This window comes from Rhagoletis pomonella, unplaced genomic scaffold, assembly GCF_013731165.1.
Source record: "Rhagoletis pomonella isolate Grant_MI unplaced genomic scaffold, Rhpom_1.0 Rhpom_scaffold_00002, whole genome shotgun sequence".
NCBI lineage: Eukaryota > Metazoa > Arthropoda > Insecta > Diptera > Tephritidae > Rhagoletis > Rhagoletis pomonella.
This window is the reverse complement of record NW_023458556.1, coordinates 111798660-111807771: the sequence shown is the minus strand read 5'-3', so window position 1 is coordinate 111807771 and position 9112 is coordinate 111798660.

The window sequence follows — 9112 nt, the reverse complement described above, 5'->3', positions numbered from 1 at the left end:
TTTGATTCTTCATGCATATTTTTCATACATATTTTTCAGTTTTTGTTGCATTTTTTAAGCACATATTTCTTATTTTATAGTGCATGAAAACTTTAGTTAAATAACCATATTGAGCAGAATAAATGTATTTGTTTATACTATTTTTCAAAGATTTAATTATTGTATGTATACAAAAATAAGAAACTACAGAAAATGTTAAAAATAACCAAAATGGGAAAGATCTTAACAACTTCACAGGCAAGAAACTTGTGTTTTTTCTGAATACCATATATCTTGTCCAACTTTTAATTTGTAGGGAAGAGACTATTGTTCTTTCTTGTAATCTTACTAATAATATATATATAATATTATAAATGTGAAAGTTTGTATGTTTGGATGTGTGGGAAATCATCACGCGGAAACGACTGAACTGATTTGCATGAAATTTTGTACGCAGATAGCCTATGGGCCAGATTGGTTAATAGGCTATTTTTGTAAGAGTTGCCACCTGTTAAAAAAGTTTAATTAAATTAATACGCGGAAACGACTGAACAGATTTTCACGAAATTTGGCACATAGATAGCTTATGACCCAAGAATGATAGAATACAAGATTGCGCCGATTGCAGCAGAATTCGTGAGAGTAATTTTAGCGTGACGTCGTCGTAGAGTTGACAACTGAAAGCGGCGAGAATGAGGGCGATTAGTGATGTGCTGAATTGTCCCCAATACTCGGTACCCAATACTTAAAAAAGATTTCGGTACCCTATACATCCTTTTCGGTATCCGATACCGATTTTTTACATTAAACCCTCGCCATTATATGCATTTCAGGTTTAGAAAAAACTTTCATTACTAATTTATATGATATCGGCTAAAACACTTGAACTTATCGCCACAGAAAAATATTATTTTATCAGTTTCAACCTTAGTCGGTCCAAGGTTCAAGAAAAATACTTTGACGGATGAAGAAGCTTTTCAGGGGAGAGATTCTGTAGCCAGTTAGCGACAAGTTTCGGATCGATATCGCACTTGTTGACTTACAAATATTTGATATCAAACGTCGACAAAACCGATACCGATTCGAAAATTGTCGTTAACTGGTTACAGAATCTGTCCCAGGCCTACAAAAATGATATCGTCCGATTCAGCTGGAACAAAAATGCTTCAAACAAGTAAGGGTTTCTCTGTATTATGGCATCGAACCGACATATATACATCTTTCATTTGAATCAGTAAAAAAGCTCTATTGGCTCTTACATTCGGGTTTTGTTAGGCGTTTTTTCCATATTTTTGGCCTATGTGCGCTTTTATTCGAAACCTAAATGTTTCGGTACCGAGAATCGAGAGTATTGGGTACTTAAAAGTATTGACTCAGCACATCACTGCTGCTGTCTGCTCTACTATGACGTCACCAAAACAGCTGATTCTGTCAAAATCACTGAGAGCCGAGTAGCGGTATCGTCATCGGCGCCACCTCTGTATTCTCTCCACCGTGCTTATGACCTACGTTGAAAAATTGGCTGCTAGTTTAGGAGTTGCCACCTATTAGAAAAGTTTAATTAAATTAATACGCGGAAATGACTGAACTGATTTGCATGAAAGTTTGCACACAGATAGCTTATGACCTAGATTGGAAAATAGGCTACTTTTTTAGGAATTGCCAGCTGTTTGAAAATGAAATTTTGCTCACAGATGGTTTATGACCTGGATTGAAAAATAGACTACTTCCTTAACTGGTTTCCCGATCAGAACGAAATTTGGTCAACTTACTACGGAATTCGCAAGGATGGTCTTAGACTGAAAGTGATTCCGATAACTCAAGGCCCCTCCCATACAAATTGGAATTTTCATATTATATACATATTAGAGATTTACGCCGACAGGCTTTGCGGCGGCGGCGTGGTTAACTTCAAAAATATGCGGCGGCAGCGGCGACGCCGGCGCGTCTGGAAACGCCGGCGCTACTGCTCATAAGGTAGATTTCAAAGAGCCACGAGGCTACTAATCTTATCATTTCAGCTCGTCAGCGTTAGGCATTCGCCATGCCAATTATTCTATTATTATAATTATATTTATTTCACTATTGAATTAGTTTTAAATTTAAATATTGTTACTTCCTACTTGAATTAAAATGTTGAGTGTCTGGCGCTGATTGATGGGCGAACAGAAGAAGGTCTGAGGTATATACATACATAATCACACGGATCTCTATGTTGTCTACAGATCCGTGTATGCTATTTAAATTTAAAGAAATAAAAAAATTTTAAAAGTTTAGTTATTGGGGTAATTTATGTCGCTCTCAATAAATTTTTGCAATAATCTTATCAACCGTTATGTTAAATTACGGAGTTCTTACGATTTTTTGCGGATTACATATTGAAAACAAGGTTGGTCTACTTTTTTTCCAAAAGTTTAACCCATCAACTCGAACCAGAACGGGCCTTTTTGACCCACTGTTGACAAAAATGGCTTATAGATGGTTAACATTTCCACCAAAATATGAAGCGCCAAATTTTTCTAAGGAGAACCGAATGTAATGAAAAATAATACTAATGTTTACCATAACCCTGTGTAGAAAACATTACGATGCGAGGGAGCAAACCCTTCCTGGGGTTTGACCACCACTAAGGAATGCTAACGTAATTTTCACACAGCCACCTAGTACTTGTATACGTATGTGGGACCCCAGAATAAAATAACTTACGAATGTAAATATTAGCAAAAAATTTCTTTGTTTAAAATATTAAAAAAAATACATAGAAAAATCAACTTGTCTTTATTTTATCTCCAATAATTGAGGAGTTAGATGCAAAGAGGCCGCTCCTATTAAAACTGCATTCTGAGATATTGGCGTTAAAGTTTTTGATGTGTTATAACTTTCTTGTTGTTGTAGTAGGTGTATAAAAAAGTAGTATTGTTGTAGTATTGAAAAGAATTGTCTACTGCGGAAAAAAATCGTTAGATTACCAGTATTCGACCCTAATTTAACTGTAATAAACGCTTTCGTCGAAAAATATGTTACCTATGTTTTTTCTGAGTTACGCTATTTTTGGAAAAATAAAGGAGATCATATTCTTGTCTAGTGGCCCAAATTGTGCAAAAAAAAAACTAATTTAAAAATGTAATTTTCATTTCGTGAAATTGTGTTTTTATACAAGTAGTATTTAGTTCCTTCAAACGATGTATTCAATGCACATACATCATGAAAATTTTGTACAAAATTCCGGCGGCGGCGCGTGAGGAATGACAAAAAACGGCGGCGGCGGCGGCGTGGCTCGGCGGCGTATACCTCTAATACATATCTCTGGAAGTATTTGTGGGAGAGAACTGGAACTTGGTATAGAGATATGTATGTGAAATCAATGTTGGCATTAATCGATTGATTTTTTAATCAATTAGTTAATTCGATTAAATTCAATCTGATTACAGTTAATCATGATTAATTTTAATCTGACTAAACAGTTAATTCAAAAAATTATGTTTTAATTATTAACTCTTAATTTGATCAAGTAGGTTTGGTGATTAATTAATTTATGCTGGAATTTTCCTGTGCACACAAAGCAAGTTAATCCGGTATGGCTTTCCTCATCAATTTGAGCAATTTGGTGTGCATTTTCATTAAGATCTATACCAACAAACATTTTACAAACTAGGTTTGTAAAAGTTCCCAGTTTATGTATTACTAATAACAATAATTATAATTGTTTTATATTATGTGCTTTTTATAAGCGTAAAACACAAAATAATAACTATAACTGGTGTTTGGTTTCAAATTCGGACAAACTAGACAACTTAATCAGATTTTATTTTTAATTTGATTAACGATTCATTATTAAAATTAATTAATCGTAATCGCAGCCAGCGATTAACGATAAAAAAAAAATAATCATTAATCGTACAGTTGATTAAGACTAATTAATTTTAATCGTCAAACGCGATTAACATCTTAATCGTTAATTTTTAATCGTTAATCAGATTAATATTTTGCCAACACTGAGTGAAATAATATTCATACTCACGGAGAAAAATGGACATGTTTGGAAAAGAGGCGTAGCACCTCCCATACTGACTGAAAGTTTCATATTGCATATATCTTCAAATGTTTGGGGTAAAGTACTCAAACTTGGTATGGAAATACATATGTATGTATGTGAAAGTAATACCCTACTCTTGGAGAAAAATGAGAGTTATTGGAAAAGGTGGTGTGGCAACTCCCATGCAAATTGATTTTTCTATGCTGCATATCTCTGGAGGTGTTTATTGCAGAGGACTGGAACTTGGCACCGAGATGTGTATACAAAATTAATTCCATACTCATGGACAATTGTACCTCTCGTACAAATTTACTACTTATACTGCACATCTCCAGAGGTGTTCATGGTAGAGTACTGGGGTATTGGGGTATGTAAAATCAATTCTAAATTCATGGAAGAAGATTAGGGTTATAAGAAAAAGGGGCGTGGCACTTCCTATACAAATTGACTTTTCTTGCCACATATCCCTGGAAGTGTTTGTGGACGAAAACTGGAACTTGGTATGGAGTTGTGTATACAAAATGTATCAATTGCTCATGGAAAAAATGTGAGTTATTAAAAAACGAGGCATTACGCCTCCTATACATACTAACAGTTTCTTTTCTTAATACATATCTCTGGAAGGATAGAAAATCTCTGGAAGTATTTTAAATTTGTTATGGAGATTTATTTTATAAGTGCCTTACTGACAGAAAAAATTTCATTTAATGGAAAAGGGAGAGCCGGGTTGGGCGTTATAATCTAAAGCTCTCATGATGCATACATACCTCTTGAGGCATTTGCTACACTAATTAGAAGTGGTATTTTATCAAGGCCAGGTTACTAAATTTGAGTTGGAAATATTAGAACCCGCCGTGGCACCTCCAAGAAGGTTACACGTTCACGCGTCGTATCCCTGGAACCATTTTAAGGTAAACTTAGAGGGATTGATATCTTTCGTACGCCTAGCGCGCAGACGAGATTTTATAAATGCATAGTTTTAAACGGCCTAAATACCTTAATTCGCTCAAAAAATAACGAGCTATAAGAAAATGGACAGAGAAATAAAATATAACATCATTAAATTATTTTTCATAGCTGTATAAAAATGCGGGGTGAAACCCGCGGGTATAAGCTAGTAAAATATAAACAAATATAACCTTTGCGATATTTTATTTAAGCTCCCGTGTCGATCTTTTAGATCGGTCGCTGCAGTCTTTATATGCGCACAGATTTCATTTTGAATTATTATTACAGCTGCAACGGCTTTTGATTGCTTTGGAACCGGAGAACATAATTCTGTGATAATGCTCGTTTTAACACAATCTGTAATTTTACTTGTAGCCGCTGTGCCGTAGTCTTGAGGTTCCTGGGTTGCAATCACCATATCTACAAAATTTTCCTCTTCTATAATGTCGGGTATCTCAACTTCTGAAACAAATGAAGGAGCTTCGGCATCGTCAATAACAAGCGCATCTTCAGTTGCCACCTGAAATCCGAATCTTTCCACGGGGATACCCTCCACATATTTCTCCAACCCAATTAAATTAAAAATAGCCTCTTCAATTGGGGACAGTTTTTTCTCCATATTAGGGCCACCTCCTGTTCCTTTCCGCAACTTCACGTTTTCCGACGCCTTTTGCCGGACATATCGCCTTTGGTCGCACCATACATAAAGACAATTTTGAGGCCCAAGAGTGAGTGTTTTAACTTTTTCTATGTTAAAATTGATTAGCTTTTTCTACTCTTCTTATTATTTAGAATAGGCGGATTGCGGAATGTAAAAGAAGTCGAGCAGAAATATTATTTAGAATTGGGCTGATAGTAGTTAAATGGTAATAGGGAAAGGACACCACCCTGTGGAACTCCCTGTTTTGTTTTTCTAGGTTTGCTCCATTTGTCTCTAAATATTACTGACGAGAGAGGAGGCCTCTATGTCTTTTAGCAGCGTGGAGTGACTGACGGTATCAAACGCCTTTGACATATCCAACGCTACTAGAATAGTTCTCTCACAGGGGCGGTTGCGGCTTAGGCCATGTGTTATCTTACGCTCTTGATTTGGATTGGTGGCTGGTGATGGCTAATTTTATTATGGAACAATACTAATGCCAGCTTTGAAATACAACGGAAAATCACTCTTGTCAACAAACGCTACTTTGGATTGAGTAGGCAATTTAGAATTAAAGTCCTCTCTATATGTCACTAATTATGCCGTGCTGTGCATACATGAATTGGAACTTAGTTGCGCAAATTGGTTGTTGTTGTTGTTGTAGCGGCTATTAAGCCCCGCTCGGGTAGGTTTCTCCGTCAACGTTATCGTCCGTTTCAGCTAAAGGGAGGCCCAAGAAGTGTGCGACTTCAACAGGGTCTGTCCATAGGGACAGGGGCGTCAGCTGGGTAAGGTTCTCAGAGCATGTGAAGAGATGCCGAGAGTCATGTGGCGACTCTCCACATGCCGGGCATTGGTTGAGCACATCCTCATTAACTCTGCTCAGGTATGAGTTTAGCCTGCTGCAATAGTCAGAGCGAAGTTGGGCTATTGTGGTGCGGGTGTCCCGAGGCAGACAAAGTTCTGTGTTGTGTGCCTAGAACGGAATTCACAGGGCGGGAGTCTACATAACTCGAGACTGATTCCCTGTGAATGCTGTTCAGGGCCTGTCGGTAGGCTGACGGGTCCAGAGGTTGTTTAATGAACCTCTGGACTTCGTCCGTCAGTCGTAGAGATGCTCCCTGACGTGCCTTGGCGAGGGCTCTTCTGCAAGCAGCTGTTTTCTGGGATGATCACGTCTGTGGCTCCCCACAAGGAACTACTTGCAGAGCATTGTGTTATGCTCCTTCACTGGGAGCATCTGGGCCTCGTCGTGTAGGTGGTGTTGGGGCGTCATGAGGAGGCATCCGGTCGCTGTTCGTAGTGCCGTGTTCTGGCAGGTTTGTAGCTTCATCCACTGCGTCCTGCTAGTCCCATGCGACCACACGGGCGCTGCATAGTTTAGAACCGGCCGGCCAATTGCCTTGTCTTTGCCCCAAGTGCTGCCGGCCAGCGACTTTAGGACATTGTTGCGGCTCTATACTTTGATCGTATGCGCCGAAAAGGAGAGCAGACTATCGAAGGTAACTCCGAGGATTTTCGGGTTATTCACCGTCAGTATTGTTACGTCATCAACGTGAATACCCAGTTGCAGTCTGACCTCCTTCGTCCAGGTGGTGAATAGGGTTACCGAGGATTTCGCAGGGGATAGGGCACGGCTCCTTGCAGTGAAGAAGTGAGAAAGTTCGGCGAGATAACCGTTTACTTTCGAGCACAAGTCATCGATTCCATTCCCAGGCGCCATGATCGAGCAACCGTCAGCATAAGAGACAACATTGACACCCTCTGGTGGTTGAGGAAGCTTTGAGATGTAATAATTAAACAGTAGTGGGGACAGGACACCACCCTGTGGTACCCCCTGTTTAATTTTACGTGGCTTGCTGGTTTTGTCTCTGAAAATTACTTACGAGTGTCGACCACTCAGGTAATTCGCCGACCACTGTTTGAGTCCCTGTGGGAGTGAGGAGGCCTCTATGTCTTCTAGCAGCGTTGAATGACTGACAGTGTCGAACGCCTTGGACAGGTCCAACGCTACTAGAATATTTCTCTCACACGGGCGGTTTCGGTTAAGGCCAAGAGTTATCTCAGTGTTTATGGCGTTAAGTGCTGTTGTTGTACTATGCACTTTACGGAACCCATGCTGATGCTTCGCTGGGGTCAGGTGGTTCGTGAAATACGGGAGTAGCAAGAGTGGGTCTTCGCTACCGGGGAAAGGAGGGTTATCGGGCGATAATACTCTTTTTTGCTGGTTGGTTTCCCCGGTTTGAGCAGTGGGACCACTCTCCCCATCTTCCAGATGTCTGGAATGACGAGAGTGGCCATAGACAAGTTGAGGACATCCGTTAGGTACGCTACACCCGCAGGATCCAGATTTTTCAGCATCAGCATGCATATTCCGTCGGGTCCAATGGCTTTGGAGGCTTTCGCCTTCCCGATGGCTACCCTTACCTCACCGCTGGTGAAAACAAGAGGCGCACTGGGTTTTGGCATTATGTGCAGCCTTCTGGTCACTCGACGTTTGCCTTTATCCACCGGAGGACGCAGAATGAACTGCCGGCTAAAATAGCTCGCGCATCGCTCCGGGTCCGACGAAGCATGGCCACCAAAGTCTATTTCGACTAGTTATCACGCTTCGTCGGGTTGGACAACGACCTCACGGTTGACCAAAGCTTACTCACACCAGAGGCGAATTGCAGGTCTTCAAATGCTCTTCCCATTTCTTCCGCTTATGTACGTTCACAAGTTGCCGAATCTCCGAATTGAGATCTCTGATACGGGGATTTCCGGGATCGGCCTGACGAAGGTTGTCACGCTCATCGGTTAGAACAGCCGCTTCAGCAGGAAAGTTCGGACGTAGATCCTTAATACATCCTGCTGGGATGAAGCGAGCTGTAGCAGCAGCGACAACCCTGCGGAATTTACGTTCATCTACGTGAACGTCGGTTGGTATGCGTAGTGCAGTGAAGGCGCTTTCAGTAACATCCGCGAAGCCTTTCCAGTCAGCTTTGGAATAGTTGACATAGGTCCGGTGTTCCGCGGAAGCAAAGTCGGAAGGTTTATCAATCGAGATGACTATGGGCATATGGTCTGATGCTGGGTCAGCATAGGTCGCCATGATACGCTGTTTATCAGACCAGCGCTGACAATTGTTAGATCTGGCGAGCTGCAGCAGCTGCCCATAATCCTGGTGGGTGCGTCGTCGTTCATAGTGCAGAATGTCGAATCGTCTATCTGCTCAGCCAGATGTGTTCCCCTACGATCATTTGACAGGCTTGAGTGCCAAAGATCGTGGTGCGCGTTAAAGTCGCGAACTACCATACGGTTTTCTCCTCTGCGTAGCGCACCTATTTCAGGATGATATCCTGCCGTGCAGCTGGTGACAGGGGGTATGTATACGTTAAACATTTCGAGCTCAACATCGCCTGATCGGATAGCAATACCCTGACATTCTAGGATGGTATCCCTGCGGCGGGAAGTCTGCTTCAATAAGACGATACTGCACGGTGTGGTGCGTGATGAACGCTAAACCT